This window comes from Pimephales promelas, chromosome 13 (genome assembly GCF_988280905.1).
Source record: "Pimephales promelas chromosome 13, fPimPro1.hap1.1, whole genome shotgun sequence".
Classification (NCBI taxonomy): domain Eukaryota; kingdom Metazoa; phylum Chordata; class Actinopteri; order Cypriniformes; family Leuciscidae; genus Pimephales; species Pimephales promelas.
In genome coordinates this window covers 5,014,848-5,034,186 of record NC_142781.1, presented here as the reverse complement: position 1 = coordinate 5,034,186, position 19,339 = coordinate 5,014,848, and the positions used below count along the sequence as shown (strand labels likewise).

At 46.7% G+C, this 19,339-nt stretch overlaps 31 non-coding genes across 31 annotated transcripts; all 31 read left to right on the top strand.

Annotated features, from left to right (window-relative positions):
* The first annotated feature begins 320 nt into the window (after nt 1–320).
* trnas-uga (transfer RNA serine (anticodon UGA)) lies at nt 321–402 on the top strand. The gene has a single exon. It is a non-coding gene; the product is annotated as a tRNA-Ser (tRNA).
* A 773-nt stretch (nt 403–1,175) lies between these two features.
* trnas-cga (transfer RNA serine (anticodon CGA)) lies at nt 1,176–1,257 on the top strand. Its single transcript has one exon. It is a non-coding gene; the product is annotated as a tRNA-Ser (tRNA).
* Nucleotides 1,258–1,722: 465 nt separating this feature from the next.
* Nucleotides 1,723–1,795, top strand: trnak-uuu (transfer RNA lysine (anticodon UUU)). Its single transcript has one exon. It is a non-coding gene; the product is annotated as a tRNA-Lys (tRNA).
* A 499-nt stretch (nt 1,796–2,294) lies between these two features.
* trnas-uga (transfer RNA serine (anticodon UGA)) lies at nt 2,295–2,376 on the top strand. The gene has a single exon. It is a non-coding gene; the product is annotated as a tRNA-Ser (tRNA).
* A 441-nt stretch (nt 2,377–2,817) lies between these two features.
* trnas-uga (transfer RNA serine (anticodon UGA)) lies at nt 2,818–2,899 on the top strand. Its single transcript has one exon. It is a non-coding gene; the product is annotated as a tRNA-Ser (tRNA).
* A 774-nt stretch (nt 2,900–3,673) lies between these two features.
* On the top strand, nt 3,674–3,755 carry trnas-cga (transfer RNA serine (anticodon CGA)). Its single transcript has one exon. It is a non-coding gene; the product is annotated as a tRNA-Ser (tRNA).
* Nucleotides 3,756–4,220: 465 nt separating this feature from the next.
* trnak-uuu (transfer RNA lysine (anticodon UUU)) lies at nt 4,221–4,293 on the top strand. Its single transcript has one exon. It is a non-coding gene; the product is annotated as a tRNA-Lys (tRNA).
* A 499-nt stretch (nt 4,294–4,792) lies between these two features.
* Nucleotides 4,793–4,874, top strand: trnas-uga (transfer RNA serine (anticodon UGA)). Its single transcript has one exon. It is a non-coding gene; the product is annotated as a tRNA-Ser (tRNA).
* A 441-nt stretch (nt 4,875–5,315) lies between these two features.
* trnas-uga (transfer RNA serine (anticodon UGA)) lies at nt 5,316–5,397 on the top strand. The gene has a single exon. It is a non-coding gene; the product is annotated as a tRNA-Ser (tRNA).
* Nucleotides 5,398–6,170: 773 nt separating this feature from the next.
* Nucleotides 6,171–6,252, top strand: trnas-cga (transfer RNA serine (anticodon CGA)). The gene has a single exon. It is a non-coding gene; the product is annotated as a tRNA-Ser (tRNA).
* A 465-nt stretch (nt 6,253–6,717) lies between these two features.
* On the top strand, nt 6,718–6,790 carry trnak-uuu (transfer RNA lysine (anticodon UUU)). Its single transcript has one exon. It is a non-coding gene; the product is annotated as a tRNA-Lys (tRNA).
* A 499-nt stretch (nt 6,791–7,289) lies between these two features.
* trnas-uga (transfer RNA serine (anticodon UGA)) lies at nt 7,290–7,371 on the top strand. Its single transcript has one exon. It is a non-coding gene; the product is annotated as a tRNA-Ser (tRNA).
* Nucleotides 7,372–7,812: 441 nt separating this feature from the next.
* Nucleotides 7,813–7,894, top strand: trnas-uga (transfer RNA serine (anticodon UGA)). The gene has a single exon. It is a non-coding gene; the product is annotated as a tRNA-Ser (tRNA).
* Nucleotides 7,895–8,668: 774 nt separating this feature from the next.
* trnas-cga (transfer RNA serine (anticodon CGA)) lies at nt 8,669–8,750 on the top strand. Its single transcript has one exon. It is a non-coding gene; the product is annotated as a tRNA-Ser (tRNA).
* Nucleotides 8,751–9,215: 465 nt separating this feature from the next.
* On the top strand, nt 9,216–9,288 carry trnak-uuu (transfer RNA lysine (anticodon UUU)). Its single transcript has one exon. It is a non-coding gene; the product is annotated as a tRNA-Lys (tRNA).
* A 499-nt stretch (nt 9,289–9,787) lies between these two features.
* Nucleotides 9,788–9,869, top strand: trnas-uga (transfer RNA serine (anticodon UGA)). Its single transcript has one exon. It is a non-coding gene; the product is annotated as a tRNA-Ser (tRNA).
* A 441-nt stretch (nt 9,870–10,310) lies between these two features.
* On the top strand, nt 10,311–10,392 carry trnas-uga (transfer RNA serine (anticodon UGA)). Its single transcript has one exon. It is a non-coding gene; the product is annotated as a tRNA-Ser (tRNA).
* A 774-nt stretch (nt 10,393–11,166) lies between these two features.
* trnas-cga (transfer RNA serine (anticodon CGA)) lies at nt 11,167–11,248 on the top strand. Its single transcript has one exon. It is a non-coding gene; the product is annotated as a tRNA-Ser (tRNA).
* A 465-nt stretch (nt 11,249–11,713) lies between these two features.
* On the top strand, nt 11,714–11,786 carry trnak-uuu (transfer RNA lysine (anticodon UUU)). The gene has a single exon. It is a non-coding gene; the product is annotated as a tRNA-Lys (tRNA).
* Nucleotides 11,787–12,285: 499 nt separating this feature from the next.
* trnas-uga (transfer RNA serine (anticodon UGA)) lies at nt 12,286–12,367 on the top strand. The gene has a single exon. It is a non-coding gene; the product is annotated as a tRNA-Ser (tRNA).
* Nucleotides 12,368–12,808: 441 nt separating this feature from the next.
* trnas-uga (transfer RNA serine (anticodon UGA)) lies at nt 12,809–12,890 on the top strand. The gene has a single exon. It is a non-coding gene; the product is annotated as a tRNA-Ser (tRNA).
* A 774-nt stretch (nt 12,891–13,664) lies between these two features.
* Nucleotides 13,665–13,746, top strand: trnas-cga (transfer RNA serine (anticodon CGA)). The gene has a single exon. It is a non-coding gene; the product is annotated as a tRNA-Ser (tRNA).
* A 465-nt stretch (nt 13,747–14,211) lies between these two features.
* On the top strand, nt 14,212–14,284 carry trnak-uuu (transfer RNA lysine (anticodon UUU)). The gene has a single exon. It is a non-coding gene; the product is annotated as a tRNA-Lys (tRNA).
* Nucleotides 14,285–14,783: 499 nt separating this feature from the next.
* trnas-uga (transfer RNA serine (anticodon UGA)) lies at nt 14,784–14,865 on the top strand. Its single transcript has one exon. It is a non-coding gene; the product is annotated as a tRNA-Ser (tRNA).
* Nucleotides 14,866–15,306: 441 nt separating this feature from the next.
* Nucleotides 15,307–15,388, top strand: trnas-uga (transfer RNA serine (anticodon UGA)). Its single transcript has one exon. It is a non-coding gene; the product is annotated as a tRNA-Ser (tRNA).
* Nucleotides 15,389–15,821: 433 nt separating this feature from the next.
* trnas-uga (transfer RNA serine (anticodon UGA)) lies at nt 15,822–15,903 on the top strand. The gene has a single exon. It is a non-coding gene; the product is annotated as a tRNA-Ser (tRNA).
* Nucleotides 15,904–16,677: 774 nt separating this feature from the next.
* trnas-cga (transfer RNA serine (anticodon CGA)) lies at nt 16,678–16,759 on the top strand. Its single transcript has one exon. It is a non-coding gene; the product is annotated as a tRNA-Ser (tRNA).
* Nucleotides 16,760–17,224: 465 nt separating this feature from the next.
* Nucleotides 17,225–17,297, top strand: trnak-uuu (transfer RNA lysine (anticodon UUU)). Its single transcript has one exon. It is a non-coding gene; the product is annotated as a tRNA-Lys (tRNA).
* Nucleotides 17,298–17,796: 499 nt separating this feature from the next.
* On the top strand, nt 17,797–17,878 carry trnas-uga (transfer RNA serine (anticodon UGA)). The gene has a single exon. It is a non-coding gene; the product is annotated as a tRNA-Ser (tRNA).
* Nucleotides 17,879–18,319: 441 nt separating this feature from the next.
* On the top strand, nt 18,320–18,401 carry trnas-uga (transfer RNA serine (anticodon UGA)). Its single transcript has one exon. It is a non-coding gene; the product is annotated as a tRNA-Ser (tRNA).
* Nucleotides 18,402–19,174: 773 nt separating this feature from the next.
* On the top strand, nt 19,175–19,256 carry trnas-cga (transfer RNA serine (anticodon CGA)). The gene has a single exon. It is a non-coding gene; the product is annotated as a tRNA-Ser (tRNA).
* Nucleotides 19,257–19,339: the final 83 nt, after the last annotated feature.

Sequence of the window (19,339 nt, the reverse complement as noted above, 5' to 3'; positions counted from 1 at the left end):
TTGAAGTGAGCACCGTTTCAAAAGGCTCAGATCAACGGTGATTTTGGATATTCTATTCAGGCAATCGGAGCAATGTCTTTGGCATCCCAGATAACTTTCTCTGTATAGTGTTTGGTACTTTTTGTTCTGCCCTCAGCATCCCCAGTCAAAATCCGGATCACGACACCATTTTCGTCTAGGTGAAGACGTCGTTGAACTCCTCTTTGCCATCACAGTATTTCAGCCGAGTGCATCCGATGCTGCTCGCATTCACATTGATGGTTGGCCCCTGTGTCCTCGCACATCCAGACAAGAAAATAGCATGTGACCAGACAGCAGGAGTAGTCGTGGCCGAGAGGTTAAGGCGATGGACTTGAAATCCATTGGGGTCTCCCCGCGCAGGTTCGAACCCTGCCGACTACGTGGATGTTTGTCTGTTTGCGCAAGGAACTGTGATATCCAGGAGCTGTATACAACCTGTATTTTTCTATTCATATGCAGCACATAAAACGGGCAACCCACATCCCCTTTCAGACTTGAAGTGAGCACTGTTTCAAAAGGCTCAGATCAACGCAGATTTTGGATATTCTATTCAGGCAATCGGAGCAATGGCTTTGGCATCCCCGATAACTTCAAAGCCTTCACAGCGTGCAGCTCAAGAGTTGGCGCATTCTATTTTGTGGAGAATCTTGCATATTAGTGTTCTAAAAATGTCGGAATTGTTCTCTCTTACATAGTGAAACAGAATCCTAGTCATTATGTACCAATTACGTATTTGTCCAAACCACTTTAGAGTTAGCAACTGGCCATGAAAAAAAAGATCACTCTTTCAATGTCAGTGTTCCTAGCTTTCCAGGAGCAGCCTACTTCTCTTGTCCCTTTACACATTGTGGCCTTACTCATTTACTGCCACAATTTTTAAGCTGACAAAGCAGGAACACTTCATGGAGAAAGTGCTGTTAAATCCCAGAGGTGCTTGCACCTTGTTTGGTACTTTGTGTTGTGCCTGCAGCATCCCCAGTCCAAATCCGGATCACGACACCCTGTTCGTCTAGGTGAAGACATCGTTGAACTCCCTTTTGCCATCACAGTACTTTAGACGAGTGCATCCTCTGCTGCCCGCATTCGCGTTGATGGTTGGCCCCAGTGTCCTCTCACATCCAGACAAGAAAACAGCATGTGACGGAAAGGCAGGAGTAGTCGTGGCCGAGAGGTTAAGGCGATGGACTCGAAATCCATTGGGGTTTCCCCGCGCAGGTTCGAACCCTGCCGACTACGCGGATCCTTGTTACTTTGTCAGTTTGCGAGATGAGTTGTGAAGTCCAGGAGCTGTGTACAATCTGGATGTTTCACATGCAGTCCTTAAAATGGGAAACCCACATCTCTTTTCAAGATTGAAGTGAGGACAGTTTCAAAAGTCTCAGATCAAACATGACTTTGGCCATTCTCTTCAGGCAATCTGATTTTTGAAATGTCGGATTTGTTCTCTCTTGGCATCGTGAAACTCATTATGTACCAATTACTTGTTTGTCCAAACCACTTTAGAGTTAGCAACCGGCCATGAAAAAAAGAACACTCTTTCAATGTCAGTGTTCCTAGCTTGCCAGCAGCAGACAACCTCTCTTGTGCCTATATACATTGTGGTCTTCATCATTTAATGCCACAAATTTTAAGCTGGCAAAGCAGGAACACTTTATGGAGAAAGTGCTGTTAAATCCCTGAGGTGCCTGTGCTTTGGTAAGAGCCCGGATAGGTCAGTCGGTAGAGCATCAGACTTTTAATCTGAGGGTCCAGGGTTCAAGTCCCTGTTCGGGCGAAGCTCTGTCGGTTTGTTGCAGACCTCCCCTAATCATTTGCTGTGCTCTCTTACCAGCGTTTGAGGGACGTGGGCTTCCTCTTCAAGAATATATGTGGCGATGTGTTGCTTCCAAACATTTGGTGTTGTTTTGCCTTCTGTAATGCTTGGTTGCTTTCTCAGAAAACAGTGGTGGGGGACTTCAGAGAAATGAGCTGAAGCTTGCTGTTGACTCTGTACGTTCAGTCACTTCTGAGCGGTTGTGCGCAGGCCTGAGTGAGTGGTTTGCTTTCTCTGTATAGTGTTTACTACTTTTTGTTGTGCCCGCAGCATCCCCAGTCCAAATCCGGATCACGACACTCTTTTTCGCTAAGTGAAGACGTCGTTGAATTCCTTTTTGCCATCACAGTATTTTAGCCGAGTGCATCCTCTGCTGCTCGCGTTCGCATCGATGGTTGGCCCCAGTGTCCTCTGTTGCTCACATCCAGAAAAGAAAACAGCATGTGACACAAAAGTAGGAGTAGTCGTGGCCGAGAGGTTAAGGCGATGGACTTGAAATCCATTGGGGTCTCCCCGCGCAGGTTCGAACCCTGCCGACTACGTAGATCCTCGCCACTTTGCCTGTGTGCGAAAGGAATTGTGATGTCCAAGAGCTGTGTACAACCTGGCTTTTTCTATTCATATGCAGCACTTAAAATTGGCAACCCACATCTCCTTTCAGACTTGAAGTGAGCACCGTTTCAAAAGGCTCAGATCAACGGTGATTTTGGATATTCTATTCAGGCAATCGGAGCAATGTCTTTGGCATCCCAGATAACTTTCTCTGTATAGTGTTTGGTACTTTTTGTTCTGCCCTCAGCATCCCCAGTCAAAATCCGGATCACGACACCATTTTCGTCTAGGTGAAGACGTCGTTGAACTCCTCTTTGCCATCACAGTATTTCAGCCGAGTGCATCCGATGCTGCTCGCATTCACATTGATGGTTGGCCCCTGTGTCCTCTCACATCCAGACAAGAAAATAGCATGTGACCAGACAGCAGGAGTAGTCGTGGCCGAGAGGTTAAGGCGATGGACTTGAAATCCATTGGGGTCTCCCCGCGCAGGTTCGAACCCTGCCGACTACGTGGATGTTTGTCTGTTTGCGCAAGGAACTGTGATATCCAGGAGCTGTATACAACCTGTATTTTTCTATTCATATGCAGCACATAAAACGGGCAACCCACATCCCCTTTCAGACTTGAAGTGAGCACTGTTTCAAAAGGCTCAGATCAACGCAGATTTTGGATATTCTATTCAGGCAATCGGAGCAATGGCTTTGGCATCCCCGATAACTTCAAAGCCTTCACAGCGTGCAGCTCAAGAGTTGGCGCATTCTATTTTGTGGAGAATCTTGCATATTAGTGTTCTAAAAATGTCGGAATTGTTCTCTCTTACATAGTGAAACAGAATCCTAGTCGTTATGTACCAATTACTTATTTGTCCAAACCACTTTAGAGTTAGCAACTGGCCATGAAAAAAAAAGATCACTCTTTCAATGTCAGTGTTCCTAGCTTTCCAGGAGCAGCCTACTTCTCTTGTCCCTTTACACATTGTGGCCTTACTCATTTACTGCCACAATTTTTAAGCTGACAAAGCAGGAACACTTCATGGAGAAAGTGCTGTTAAATCCCAGAGGTGCTTGCACCTTGTTTGGTACTTTGTGTTGTGCCTGCAGCATCCCCAGTCCAAATCCGGATCACGACACCCTGTTCGTCTAGGTGAAGACATCGTTGAACTCCCTTTTGCCATCACAGTACTTTAGACGAGTGCATCCTCTGCTGCCCGCATTCGCGTTGATGGTTGGCCCCAGTGTCCTCTCACATCCAGACAAGAAAACAGCATGTGACGGAAAGGCAGGAGTAGTCGTGGCCGAGAGGTTAAGGCGATGGACTCGAAATCCATTGGGGTTTCCCCGCGCAGGTTCGAACCCTGCCGACTACGCGGATCCTTGTTACTTTGTCAGTTTGCGAGATGAGTTGTGAAGTCCAGGAGCTGTGTACAATCTGGATGTTTCACACGCAGTCCTTAAAATGGGAAACCCACATCTCTTTTCAAGATTGAAGTGAGGACAGTTTCAAAAGTCTCAGATCAAACATGACTTTGGCCATTCTCTTCAGGCAATCTGATTTTTGAAATGTCGGATTTGTTCTCTCTTGGCATCGTGAAACTCATTATGTACCAATTACTTGTTTGTCCAAACCACTTTAGAGTTAGCAACCGGCCATGAAAAAAAGAACACTCTTTCAATGTCAGTGTTCCTAGCTTGCCAGCAGCAGACAACCTCTCTTGTGCCTATATACATTGTGGTCTTCATCATTTAATGCCACAAATTTTAAGCTGGCAAAGCAGGAACACTTTATGGAGAAAGTGCTGTTAAATCCCTGAGGTGCCTGTGCTTTGGTAAGAGCCCGGATAGCTCAGTCGGTAGAGCATCAGACTTTTAATCTGAGGGTCCAGGGTTCAAGTCCCTGTTCGGGCGAAGCTCTGTCGGTTTGTTGCAGACCTCCCCTAATCATTTGCTGTGCTCTCTTACCAGCGTTTGAGGGACGTGGGCTTCCTCTTCAAGAATATATGTGGCGATGTGTTGCTTCCAAACATTTGGTGTTGTTTTGCCTTCTGTAATGCTTGGTTGCTTTCTCAGAAAACAGTGGTGGGGGACTTCAGAGAAATGAGCTGAAGCTTGCTGTTGACTCTGTACGTTCAGTCACTTCTGAGCGGTTGTGCGCAGGCCTGAGTGAGTGGTTTGCTTTCTCTGTATAGTGTTTACTACTTTTTGTTGTGCCCGCAGCATCCCCAGTCCAAATCCGGATCACGACACTCTTTTTCGCTAAGTGAAGACGTCGTTGAATTCCTTTTTGCCATCACAGTATTTTAGCCGAGTGCATCCTCTGCTGCTCGCGTTCGCATCGATGGTTGGCCCCAGTGTCCTCTGTTGCTCACATCCAGAAAAGAAAACAGCATGTGACACAAAAGTAGGAGTAGTCGTGGCCGAGAGGTTAAGGCGATGGACTTGAAATCCATTGGGGTCTCCCCGCGCAGGTTCGAACCCTGCCGACTACGTAGATCCTCGCCACTTTGCCTGTGTGCGAAAGGAATTGTGATGTTCAAGAGCTGTGTACAACCTGGCTTTTTCTATTCATATGCAGCACTTAAAATTGGCAACCCACATCTCCTTTCAGACTTGAAGTGAGCACCGTTTCAAAAGGCTCAGATCAACGGTGATTTTGGATATTCTATTCAGGCAATCGGAGCAATGTCTTTGGCATCCCAGATAACTTTCTCTGTATAGTGTTTGGTACTTTTTGTTCTGCCCTCAGCATCCCCAGTCAAAATCCGGATCACGACACCATTTTCGTCTAGGTGAAGACGTCGTTGAACTCCTCTTTGCCATCACAGTATTTCAGCCGAGTGCATCCGATGCTGCTCGCATTCACATTGATGGTTGGCCCCTGTGTCCTCTCACATCCAGACAAGAAAATAGCATGTGACCAGACAGCAGGAGTAGTCGTGGCCGAGAGGTTAAGGCGATGGACTTGAAATCCATTGGGGTCTCCCCGCGCAGGTTCGAACCCTGCCGACTACGTGGATGTTTGTCTGTTTGCGCAAGGAACTGTGATATCCAGGAGCTGTATACAACCTGTATTTTTCTATTCATATGCAGCACATAAAACGGGCAACCCACATCCCCTTTCAGACTTGAAGTGAGCACTGTTTCAAAAGGCTCAGATCAACGCAGATTTTGGATATTCTATTCAGGCAATCGGAGCAATGGCTTTGGCATCCCCGATAACTTCAAAGCCTTCACAGCGTGCAGCTCAAGAGTTGGCGCATTCTATTTTGTGGAGAATCTTGCATATTAGTGTTCTAAAAATGTCGGAATTGTTCTCTCTTACATAGTGAAACAGAATCCTAGTCGTTATGTACCAATTACTTATTTGTCCAAACCACTTTAGAGTTAGCAACTGGCCATGAAAAAAAAGATCACTCTTTCAATGTCAGTGTTCCTAGCTTTCCAGGAGCAGCCTACTTCTCTTGTCCCTTTACACATTGTGGCCTTACTCATTTACTGCCACAAATTTTAAGCTGACAAAGCAGGAACACTTCATGGAGAAAGTGCTGTTAAATCCCAGAGGTGCTTGCACCTTGTTTGGTACTTTGTGTTGTGCCTGCAGCATCCCCAGTCCAAATCCGGATCACGACACCCTGTTCGTCTAGGTGAAGACATCGTTGAACTCCCTTTTGCCATCACAGTACTTTAGACGAGTGCATCCTCTGCTGCCCGCATTCGCGTTGATGGTTGGCCCCAGTGTCCTCTCACATCCAGACAAGAAAACAGCATGTGACGGAAAGGCAGGAGTAGTCGTGGCCGAGAGGTTAAGGCGATGGACTCGAAATCCATTGGGGTTTCCCCGCGCAGGTTCGAACCCTGCCGACTACGCGGATCCTTGTTACTTTGTCAGTTTGCGAGATGAGTTGTGAAGTCCAGGAGCTGTGTACAATCTGGATGTTTCACATGCAGTCCTTAAAATGGGAAACCCACATCTCTTTTCAAGATTGAAGTGAGGACAGTTTCAAAAGTCTCAGATCAAACATGACTTTGGCCATTCTCTTCAGGCAATCTGATTTTTGAAATGTCGGATTTGTTCTCTCTTGGCATCGTGAAACTCATTATGTACCAATTACTTGTTTGTCCAAACCACTTTAGAGTTAGCAACCGGCCATGAAAAAAAGAACACTCTTTCAATGTCAGTGTTCCTAGCTTGCCAGCAGCAGACAACCTCTCTTGTGCCTATATACATTGTGGTCTTCATCATTTAATGCCACAAATTTTAAGCTGGCAAAGCAGGAACACTTTATGGAGAAAGTGCTGTTAAATCCCTGAGGTGCCTGTGCTTTGGTAAGAGCCCGGATAGCTCAGTCGGTAGAGCATCAGACTTTTAATCTGAGGGTCCAGGGTTCAAGTCCCTGTTCGGGCGAAGCTCTGTCGGTTTGTTGCAGACCTCCCCTAATCATTTGCTGTGCTCTCTTACCAGCGTTTGAGGGACGTGGGCTTCCTCTTCAAGAATATATGTGGCGATGTGTTGCTTCCAAACATTTGGTGTTGTTTTGCCTTCTGTAATGCTTGGTTGCTTTCTCAGAAAAAAGTGGTGGGGGACTTCAGAGAAATGAGCTGAAGCTTGCTGTTGACTCTGTACGTTCAGTCACTTCTGAGCGGTTGTGCGCAGGCCTGAGTGAGTGGTTTGCTTTCTCTGTATAGTGTTTACTACTTTTTGTTGTGCCCGCAGCATCCCCAGTCCAAATCCGGATCACGACACTCTTTTCCGCTAAGTGAAGACGTCGTTAAATTCCTTTTTGCCATCACAGTATTTTAGCCGAGTGCATCCTCTGCTGCTCGCGTTCGCATCGATGGTTGGCCCCAGTGTCCTCTTTTGCTCACATCCAGAAAAGAAAACAGCATGTGACACAAAAGTAGGAGTAGTCGTGGCCGAGAGGTTAAGGCGATGGACTTGAAATCCATTGGGGTCTCCCCGCGCAGGTTCGAACCCTGCCGACTACGTAGATCCTCGCCACTTTGCCTGTGTGCGAAAGGAATTGTGATGTCCAAGAGCTGTGTACAACCTGGCTTTTTCTATTCATATGCAGCACTTAAAATTGGCAACCCACATCTCCTTTCAGACTTGAAGTGAGCACCGTTTCAAAAGGCTCAGATCAACGGTGATTTTGGATATTCTATTCAGGCAATCGGAGCAATGTCTTTGGCATCCCAGATAACTTTCTCTGTATAGTGTTTGGTACTTTTTGTTCTGCCCTCAGCATCCCCAGTCAAAATCCGGATCACGACACCATTTTCGTCTAGGTGAAGACGTCGTTGAACTCCTCTTTGCCATCACAGTATTTCAGCCGAGTGCATCCGATGCTGCTCGCATTCACATTGATGGTTGGCCCCTGTGTCCTCTCACATCCAGACAAGAAAATAGCATGTGTCCAGACAGCAGGAGTAGTCGTGGCCGAGAGGTTAAGGCGATGGACTTGAAATCCATTGGGGTCTCCCCGCGCAGGTTCGAACCCTGCCGACTACGTGGATGTTTGTCTGTTTGCGCAAGGAACTGTGATATCCAGGAGCTGTATACAACCTGTATTTTTCTATTCATATGCAGCACATAAAACGGGCAATCCACATCCCCTTTCAGACTTGAAGTGAGCACTGTTTCAAAAGGCTCAGATCAACGCAGATTTTGGATATTCTATTCAGGCAATCGGAGCAATGGCTTTGGCATCCCCGATAACTTCAAAGCCTTCACAGCGTGCAGCTCAAGAGTTGGCGCATTCTATTTTGTGGAGAATCTTGCATATTAGTGTTCTAAAAATGTCGGAATTGTTCTCTCTTACATAGTGAAACAGAATCCTAGTCGTTATGTACCAATTACTTATTTGTCCAAACCACTTTAGAGTTAGCAACTGGCCATGAAAAAAAAAGATCACTCTTTCAATGTCAGTGTTCCTAGCTTTCCAGGAGCAGCCTACTTCTCTTGTCCCTTTACACATTGTGGCCTTACTCATTTACTGCCACAAATTTTAAGCTGACAAAGCAGGAACACTTCATGGAGAAAGTGCTGTTAAATCCCAGAGGTGCTTGCACCTTGTTTGGTACTTTGTGTTGTGCCTGCAGCATCCCCAGTCCAAATCCGGATCACGACACCCTGTTCGTCTAGGTGAAGACATCGTTGAACTCCCTTTTGCCATCACAGTACTTTAGACGAGTGCATCCTCTGCTGCCCGCATTCGCGTTGATGGTTGGCCCCAGTGTCCTCTCACATCCAGACAAGAAAACAGCATGTGACGGAAAGGCAGGAGTAGTCGTGGCCGAGAGGTTAAGGCGATGGACTCGAAATCCATTGGGGTTTCCCCGCGCAGGTTCGAACCCTGCCGACTACGCGGATCCTTGTTACTTTGTCAGTTTGCGAGATGAGTTGTGAAGTCCAGGAGCTGTGTACAATCTGGATGTTTCACATGCAGTCCTTAAAATGGGAAACCCACATCTCTTTTCAAGATTGAAGTGAGGACAGTTTCAAAAGTCTCAGATCAAACATGACTTTGGCCATTCTCTTCAGGCAATCTGATTTTTGAAATGTCGGATTTGTTCTCTCTTGGCATCGTGAAACTCATTATGTACCAATTACTTGTTTGTCCAAACCACTTTAGAGTTAGCAACCGGCCATGAAAAAAAGAACACTCTTTCAATGTCAGTGTTCCTAGCTTGCCAGCAGCAGACAACCTCTCTTGTGCCTATATACATTGTGGTCTTCATCATTTAATGCCACAAATTTTAAGCTGGCAAAGCAGGAACACTTTATGGAGAAAGTGCTGTTAAATCCCCGAGGTGCCTGTGCTTTGGTAAGAGCCCGGATAGCTCAGTCGGTAGAGCATCAGACTTTTAATCTGAGGGTCCAGGGTTCAAGTCCCTGTTCGGGCGAAGCTCTGTCGGTTTGTTGCAGACCTCCCCTAATCATTTGCTGTGCTCTCTTACCAGCGTTTGAGGGACGTGGGCTTCCTCTTCAAGAATATATGTGGCGATGTGTTGCTTCCAAACATTTGGTGTTGTTTTGCCTTCTGTAATGCTTGGTTGCTTTCTCAGAAAACAGTGGTGGGGGACTTCAGAGAAATGAGCTGAAGCTTGCTGTTGACTCTGTACGTTCAGTCACTTCTGAGCGGTTGTGCGCAGGCCTGAGTGAGTGGTTTGCTTTCTCTGTATAGTGTTTACTACTTTTTGTTGTGCCCGCAGCATCCCCAGTCCAAATCCGGATCACGACACTCTTTTTCGCTAAGTGAAGACGTCGTTGAATTCCTTTTTGCCATCACAGTATTTTAGCCGAGTGCATCCTCTGCTGCTCGCGTTCGCATCGATGGTTGGCCCCAGTGTCCTCTGTTGCTCACATCCAGAAAAGAAAACAGCATGTGACACAAAAGTAGGAGTAGTCGTGGCCGAGAGGTTAAGGCGATGGACTTGAAATCCATTGGGGTCTCCCCGCGCAGGTTCGAACCCTGCCGACTACGTAGATCCTCGCCACTTTGCCTGTGTGCGAAAGGAATTGTGATGTCCAAGAGCTGTGTACAACCTGGCTTTTTCTATTCATATGCAGCACTTAAAATTGGCAACCCACATCTCCTTTCAGACTTGAAGTGAGCACCGTTTCAAAAGGCTCAGATCAACGGTGATTTTGGATATTCTATTCAGGCAATCGGAGCAATGTCTTTGGCATCCCAGATAACTTTCTCTGTATAGTGTTTGGTACTTTTTGTTCTGCCCTCAGCATCCCCAGTCAAAATCCGGATCACGACACCATTTTCGTCTAGGTGAAGACGTCGTTGAACTCCTCTTTGCCATCACAGTATTTCAGCCGAGTGCATCCGATGCTGCTCGCATTCACATTGATGGTTGGCCCCTGTGTCCTCTCACATCCAGACAAGAAAATAGCATGTGACCAGACAGCAGGAGTAGTCGTGGCCGAGAGGTTAAGGCGATGGACTTGAAATCCATTGGGGTCTCCCCGCGCAGGTTCGAACCCTGCCGACTACGTGGATGTTTGTCTGTTTGCGCAAGGAACTGTGATATCCAGGAGCTGTATACAACCTGTATTTTTCTATTCATATGCAGCACATAAAACGGGCAACCCACATCCCCTTTCAGACTTGAAGTGAGCACTGTTTCAAAAGGCTCAGATCAACGCAGATTTTGGATATTCTATTCAGGCAATCGGAGCAATGGCTTTGGCATCCCCGATAACTTCAAAGCCTTCACAGCGTGCAGCTCAAGAGTTGGCGCATTCTATTTTGTGGAGAATCTTGCATATTAGTGTTCTAAAAATGTCGGAATTGTTCTCTCTTACATAGTGAAACAGAATCCTAGTCGTTATGTACCAATTACTTATTTGTCCAAACCACTTTAGAGTTAGCAACTGGCCATGAAAAAAAAAGATCACTCTTTCAATGTCAGTGTTCCTAGCTTTCCAGGAGCAGCCTACTTCTCTTGTCCCTTTACACATTGTGGCCTTACTCATTTACTGCCACAAATTTTAAGCTGACAAAGCAGGAACACTTCATGGAGAAAGTGCTGTTAAATCCCAGAGGTGCTTGCACCTTGTTTGGTACTTTGTGTTGTGCCTGCAGCATCCCCAGTCCAAATCCGGATCACGACACCCTGTTCGTCTAGGTGAAGACATCGTTGAACTCCCTTTTGCCATCACAGTACTTTAGACGAGTGCATCCTCTGCTGCCCGCATTCGCGTTGATGGTTGGCCCCAGTGTCCTCTCACATCCAGACAAGAAAACAGCATGTGACGGAAAGGCAGGAGTAGTCGTGGCCGAGAGGTTAAGGCGATGGACTCGAAATCCATTGGGGTTTCCCCGCGCAGGTTCGAACCCTGCCGACTACGCGGATCCTTGTTACTTTGTCAGTTTGCGAGATGAGTTGTGAAGTCCAGGAGCTGTGTACAATCTGGATGTTTCACATGCAGTCCTTAAAATGGGAAACCCACATCTCTTTTCAAGATTGAAGTGAGGACAGTTTCAAAAGTCTCAGATCAAACATGACTTTGGCCATTCTCTTCAGGCAATCTGATTTTTGAAATGTCGGATTTGTTCTCTCTTGGCATCGTGAAACTCATTATGTACCAATTACTTGTTTGTCCAAACCACTTTAGAGTTAGCAACCGGCCATGAAAAAAAGAACACTCTTTCAATGTCAGTGTTCCTAGCTTGCCAGCAGCAGACAACCTCTCTTGTGCCTATATACATTGTGGTCTTCATCATTTAATGCCACAAATTTTAAGCTGGCAAAGCAGGAACACTTTATGGAGAAAGTGCTGTTAAATCCCCGAGGTGCCTGTGCTTTGGTAAGAGCCCGGATAGCTCAGTCGGTAGAGCATCAGACTTTTAATCTGAGGGTCCAGGGTTCAAGTCCCTGTTCGGGCGAAGCTCTGTCGGTTTGTTGCAGACCTCCCCTAATCATTTGCTGTGCTCTCTTACCAGCGTTTGAGGGACGTGGGCTTCCTCTTCAAGAATATATGTGGCGATGTGTTGCTTCCAAACATTTGGTGTTGTTTTGCCTTCTGTAATGCTTGGTTGCTTTCTCAGAAAACAGTGGTGGGGGACTTCAGAGAAATGAGCTGAAGCTTGCTGTTGACTCTGTACGTTCAGTCACTTCTGAGCGGTTGTGCGCAGGCCTGAGTGAGTGGTTTGCTTTCTCTGTATAGTGTTTACTACTTTTTGTTGTGCCCGCAGCATCCCCAGTCCAAATCCGGATCACGACACTCTTTTTCGCTAAGTGAAGACGTCGTTGAATTCCTTTTTGCCATCACAGTATTTTAGCCGAGTGCATCCTCTGCTGCTCGCGTTCGCATCGATGGTTGGCCCCAGTGTCCTCTGTTGCTCACATCCAGAAAAGAAAACAGCATGTGACACAAAAGTAGGAGTAGTCGTGGCCGAGAGGTTAAGGCGATGGACTTGAAATCCATTGGGGTCTCCCCGCGCAGGTTCGAACCCTGCCGACTACGTAGATCCTCGCCACTTTGCCTGTGTGCGAAAGGAATTGTGATGTCCAAGAGCTGTGTACAACCTGGCTTTTTCTATTCATATGCAGCACTTAAAATTGGCAACCCACATCTCCTTTCAGACTTGAAGTGAGCACCGTTTCAAAAGGCTCAGATCAACGGTGATTTTGGATATTCTATTCAGGCAATCGGAGCAATGTCTTTGGCATCCCAGATAACTTTCTCTGTATAGTGTTTGGTACTTTTTGTTCTGCCCTCAGCATCCCCAGTCAAAATCCGGATCACGACACCATTTTCGTCTAGGTGAAGACGTCGTTGAACTCCTCTTTGCCATCACAGTATTTCAGCCGAGTGCATCCGATGCTGCTCGCATTCACATTGATGGTTGGCCCCTGTGTCCTCTCACATCCAGACAAGAAAATAGCATGTGACCAGACAGCAGGAGTAGTCGTGGCCGAGAGGTTAAGGCGATGGACTTGAAATCCATTGGGGTCTCCCCGCGCAGGTTCGAACCCTGCCGACTACGTGGATGTTTGTCTGTTTGCGCAAGGAACTGTGATATCCAGGAGCTGTATACAACCTGTATTTTTCTATTCATATGCAGCACATAAAACGGGCAACCCACATCCCCTTTCAGACTTGAAGTGAGCACTGTTTCAAAAGGCTCAGATCAACGCAGATTTTGGATATTCTATTCAGGCAATCGGAGCAATGGCTTTGGCATCCCCGATAACTTCAAAGCCTTCACAGCGTGCAGCTCAAGAGTTGGCGCATTCTATTTTGTGGAGAATCTTGCATATTAGTGTTCTAAAAATGTCGGAATTGTTCTCTCTTACATAGTGAAACAGAATCCTAGTCGTTATGTACCAATTACTTATTTGTCCAAACCACTTTAGAGTTAGCAACTGGCCATGAAAAAAAAAGATCACTCTTTCAATGTCAGTGTTCCTAGCTTTCCAGGAGCAGCCTACTTCTCTTGTCCCTTTACACATTGTGGCCTTACTCATTTACTGCCACAATTTTTAAGCTGACAAAGCAGGAACACTTCATGGAGAAAGTGCTGTTAAATCCCAGAGGTGCTTGCACCTTGTTTGGTACTTTGTGTTGTGCCTGCAGCATCCCCAGTCCAAATCCGGATCACGACACCCTGTTCGTCTAGGTGAAGACATCGTTGAACTCCCTTTTGCCATCACAGTACTTTAGACGAGTGCATCCTCTGCTGCCCGCATTCGCGTTGATGGTTGGCCCCAGTGTCCTCTCACATCCAGACAAGAAAACAGCATGTGACGGAAAGGCAGGAGTAGTCGTGGCCGAGAGGTTAAGGCGATGGACTCGAAATCCATTGGGGTTTCCCCGCGCAGGTTCGAACCCTGCCGACTACGCGGATCCTTGTTACTTTGTCAGTTTGCGAGATGAGTTGTGAAGTCCAGGAGCTGTGTACAATCTGGATGTTTCACACGCAGTCCTTAAAATGGGAAACCCACATCTCTTTTCAAGATTGAAGTGAGGACAGTTTCAAAAGTCTCAGATCAAACATGACTTTGGCCATTCTCTTCAGGCAATCTGATTTTTGAAATGTCGGATTTGTTCTCTCTTGGCATCGTGAAACTCATTATGTACCAATTACTTGTTTGTCCAAACAACTTTAGAGTTAGCAACCGGCCATGAAAAAAAGAACACTCTTTCAATGTCAGTGTTCCTAGCTTGCCAGCAGCAGACAACCTCTCTTGTGCCTATATACATTGTGGTCTTCATCATTTAATGCCACAAATTTTAAGCTGGCAAAGCAGGAACACTTTATGGAGAAAGTGCTGTTAAATCCCTGAGGTGCCTGTGCTTTGGTAAGAGCCCGGATAGCTCAGTCGGTAGAGCATCAGACTTTTAATCTGAGGGTCCAGGGTTCAAGTCCCTGTTCGGGCGAAGCTCTGTCGGTTTGTTGCAGACCTCCCCTAATCATTTGCTGTGCTCTCTTACCAGCGTTTGAGGGACGTGGGCTTCCTCTTCAAGAATATATGTGGCGATGTGTTGCTTCCAAACATTTGGTGTTGTTTTGCCTTCTGTAATGCTTGGTTGCTTTCTCAGAAAACAGTGGTGGGGGACTTCAGAGAAATGAGCTGAAGCTTGCTGTTGACTCTGTACGTTCAGTCACTTCTGAGCGGTTGTGCGCAGGCCTGAGTGAGTGGTTTGCTTTCTCTGTATAGTGTTTACTACTTTTTGTTGTGCCCGCAGCATCCCCAGTCCAAATCCGGATCACGACACTCTTTTTCGCTAAGTGAAGACGTCGTTGAATTCCTTTTTGCCATCACAGTATTTTAGCCGAGTGCATCCTCTGCTGCTCGCGTTCGCATCGATGGTTGGCCCCAGTGTCCTCTGTTGCTCACATCCAGAAAAGAAAACAGCATGTGACACAAAAGTAGGAGTAGTCGTGGCCGAGAGGTTAAGGCGATGGACTTGAAATCCATTGGGGTCTCCCCGCGCAGGTTCGAACCCTGCCGACTACGTAGATCCTCGCCACTTTGCCTGTGTGCGAAAGGAATTGTGATGTCCAAGAGCTGTGTACAACCTGGCTTTTTCTATTCATATGCAGCACTTAAAATTGGCAACCCACATCTCCTTTCAGACTTGAAGTGAGCACCGTTTCAAAAGGCTCAGATCAACGGTGATTTTGGATATTCTATTCAGGCAATCGGAGCAATGTCTTTGGCATCCCAGATAACTTTCTCTGTATAGTGTTTGGTACTTTTTGTTCTGCCCTCAGCATCCCCAGTCAAAATCCGGATCACGACACCATTTTCGTCTAGGTGAAGACGTCGTTGAACTCCTCTTTGCCATCACAGTATTTCAGCCGAGTGCATCCGATGCTGCTCGCATTCACATTGATGGTTGGCCCCTGTGTCCTCTCACATCCAGACAAGAAAATAGCATGTGACCAGACAGCAGGAGTAGTCGTGGCCGAGAGGTTAAGGCGATGGACTTGAAATCCATTGGGGTCTCCCCGCGCAGGTTCGAACCCTGCCGACTACGTGGATGTTTGTCTGTTTGCGCAAGGAACTGTGATATCCAGGAGCTGTATACAACCTGTATTTTTCTATTCATATGCAGCACATAAAACGGGCAACCCACATCCCCTTTCAGACTTGAAGTGAGCACTGTTTCAAAAGGCTCAGATCAACGGTGATTTTGGATATTCTATTCAGGCAATCGGAGCAATGTCTTTGGCATCCCAGATAACTTTCTCTGTATAGTGTTTGGTACTTTTTGTTCTGCCCTCAGCATCCCCAGTCAAAATCCGGATCACGACACCATTTTCGTCTAGGTGAAGACGTCGTTGAACTCCTCTTTGCCATCACAGTATTTCAGCCGAGTGCATCCGATGCTGCTCGCATTCACATTGATGGTTGGCCCCTGTGTCCTCTCACATCCAGACAAGAAAATAGCATGTGACCAGACAGCAGGAGTAGTCGTGGCCGAGAGGTTAAGGCGATGGACTTGAAATCCATTGGGGTCTCCCCGCGCAGGTTCGAACCCTGCCGACTACGTGGATGTTTGTCTGTTTGCGCAAGGAACTGTGATATCCAGGAGCTGTATACAACCTGTATTTTTCTATTCATATGCAGCACATAAAACGGGCAACCCACATCCCCTTTCAGACTTGAAGTGAGCACTGTTTCAAAAGGCTCAGATCAACGCAGATTTTGGATATTCTATTCAGGCAATCGGAGCAATGGCTTTGGCATCCCCGATAACTTCAAAGCCTTCACAGCGTGCAGCTCAAGAGTTGGCGCATTCTATTTTGTGGAGAATCTTGCATATTAGTGTTCTAAAAATGTCGGAATTGTTCTCTCTTACATAGTGAAACAGAATCCTAGTCGTTATGTACCAATTACTTATTTGTCCAAACCACTTTAGAGTTAGCAACTGGCCATGAAAAAAAAAGATCACTCTTTCAATGTCAGTGTTCCTAGCTTTCCAGGAGCAGCCTACTTCTCTTGTCCCTTTACACATTGTGGCCTTACTCATTTACTGCCACAATTTTTAAGCTGACAAAGCAGGAACACTTCATGGAGAAAGTGCTGTTAAATCCCAGAGGTGCTTGCACCTTGTTTGGTACTTTGTGTTGTGCCTGCAGCATCCCCAGTCCAAATCCGGATCACGACACCCTGTTCGTCTAGGTGAAGACATCGTTGAACTCCCTTTTGCCATCACAGTACTTTAGACGAGTGCATCCTCTGCTGCCCGCATTCGCGTTGATGGTTGGCCCCAGTGTCCTCTCACATCCAGACAAGAAAACAGCATGTGACGGAAAGGCAGGAGTAGTCGTGGCCGAGAGGTTAAGGCGATGGACTCGAAATCCATTGGGGTTTCCCCGCGCAGGTTCGAACCCTGCCGACTACGCGGATCCTTGTTACTTTGTCAGTTTGCGAGATGAGTTGTGAAGTCCAGGAGCTGTGTACAATCTGGATGTTTCACACGCAGTCCTTAAAATGGGAAACCCACATCTCTTTTCAAGATTGAAGTGAGGACAGTTTCAAAAGTCTCAGATCAAACATGACTTTGGCCATTCTCTTCAGGCAATCTGATTTTTGAAATGTCGGATTTGTTCTCTCTTGGCATCGTGAAACTCATTATGTACCAATTACTTGTTTGTCCAAACCACTTTAGAGTTAGCAACCGGCCATGAAAAAAAGAACACTCTTTCAATGTCAGTGTTCCTAGCTTGCCAGCAGCAGACAACCTCTCTTGTGCCTATATACATTGTGGTCTTCATCATTTAATGCCACAAATTTTAAGCTGGCAAAGCAGGAACACTTTATGGAGAAAGTGCTGTTAAATCCCTGAGGTGCCTGTGCTTTGGTAAGAGCCCGGATAGCTCAGTCGGTAGAGCATCAGACTTTTAATCTGAGGGTCCAGGGTTCAAGTCCCTGTTCGGGCGAAGCTCTGTCGGTTTGTTGCAGACCTCCCCTAATCATTTGCTGTGCTCTCTTACCAGCGTTTGAGGGACGTGGGCTTCCTCTTCAAGAATATATGTGGCGATGTGTTGCTTCCAAACATTTGGTGTTGTTTTGCCTTCTGTAATGCTTGGTTGCTTTCTCAGAAAACAGTGGTGGGGGACTTCAGAGAAATGAGCTGAAGCTTGCTGTTGACTCTGTACGTTCAGTCACTTCTGAGCGGTTGTGCGCAGGCCTGAGTGAGTGGTTTGCTTTCTCTGTATAGTGTTTACTACTTTTTGTTGTGCCCGCAGCATCCCCAGTCCAAATCCGGATCACGACACTCTTTTTCGCTAAGTGAAGACGTCGTTGAATTCCTTTTTGCCATCACAGTATTTTAGCCGAGTGCATCCTCTGCTGCTCGCGTTCGCATCGATGGTTGGCCCCAGTGTCCTCTGTTGCTCACATCCAGAAAAGAAAACAGCATGTGACACAAAAGTAGGAGTAGTCGTGGCCGAGAGGTTAAGGCGATGGACTTGAAATCCATTGGGGTCTCCCCGCGCAGGTTCGAACCCTGCCGACTACGTAGATCCTCGCCACTTTGCCTGTGTGCGAAAGGAATTGTGATGTCCAAGAGCTGTGTACAACCTGGCTTTTTCTATTCATATGCAGCACTTAAAATTGGCAACCCACATCTCCTTTCAGACTTGAAGTGAGCACCGTTTCAAAAGGCTCAGATCAACGGTGATTTTGGATATTCTATTCAGGCAATCGGAGCAATGTCTTTGGCATCCCAGATAACTTTCTCTGTATAGTGTTTGGTACTTTTTGTTCTGCCCTCAGCATCCCCAGTCAAAATCCGGATCACGACACCATTTTCGTCTAGGTGAAGACGTCGTTGAACTCCTCTTTGCCATCACAGTATTTCAGCCGAGTGCATCCGATGCTGCTCGCATTCACATTGATGGTTGGCCCCTGTGTCCTCTCACATCCAGACAAGAAAATAGCATGTGACCAGACAGCAGGAGTAGTCGTGGCCGAGAGGTTAAGGCGATGGACTTGAAATCCATTGGGGTCTCCCCGCGCAGGTTCGAACCCTGCCGACTACGTGGATGTTTGTCTGTTTGCGCAAGGAACTGTGATATCCAGGAGCTGTATACAACCTGTATTTTTCTATTCATATGCAGCACATAAAACGGGCAACCCACATCCCCTTTCAGACTTGAAGTGAGCACTGTTTCAAAAGGCTCAGATCAACGCAGATTTTGGATATTCTATTCAGGCAATCGGAGCAATGGCTTTGGCATCCCCGATAACTTCAAAGCCTTCACAGCGTGCAGCTCAAGAGTTGGCGCATTCTATTTTGTGGAGAATCTTGCATATTAGTGTTCTAAAAATGTCGGAATTGTTCTCTCTTACATAGTGAAACAGAATCCTAGTCGTTATGTACCAATTACTTATTTGTCCAAACCACTTTAGATTTAGCAACTGGCCATGAAAAAAAAGATCACTCTTTCAATGTCAGTGTTCCTAGCTTTCCAGGAGCAGCCTACTTCTCTTGTCCCTTTACACATTGTGGCCTTACTCATTTACTGCCACAAATTTTAAGCTGACAAAGCAGGAACACTTCATGGAGAAAGTGCTGTTAAATCCCAGAGGTGCTTGCACCTTGTTTGGTACTTTGTGTTGTGCCTGCAGCATCCCCAGTCCAAATCCGGATCACGACACCCTGTTCGTCTAGGTGAAGACATCGTTGAACTCCCTTTTGCCATCACAGTACTTTAGACGAGTGCATCCTCTGCTGCCCGCATTCGCGTTGATGGTTGGCCCCAGTGTCCTCTCACATCCAGACAAGAAAACAGCATGTGACGGAAAGGCAGGAGTAGTCGTGGCCGAGAGGTTAAGGCGATGGACTCGAAACCCATTGGGGTTTCCCCGCGCAGGTTCGAACCCTGCCGACTACGCGGATCCTTGTTACTTTGTCAGTTTGCGAGATGAGTTGTGAAGTCCAGGAGCTGTGTACAATCTGGATGTTTCACATGCAGTC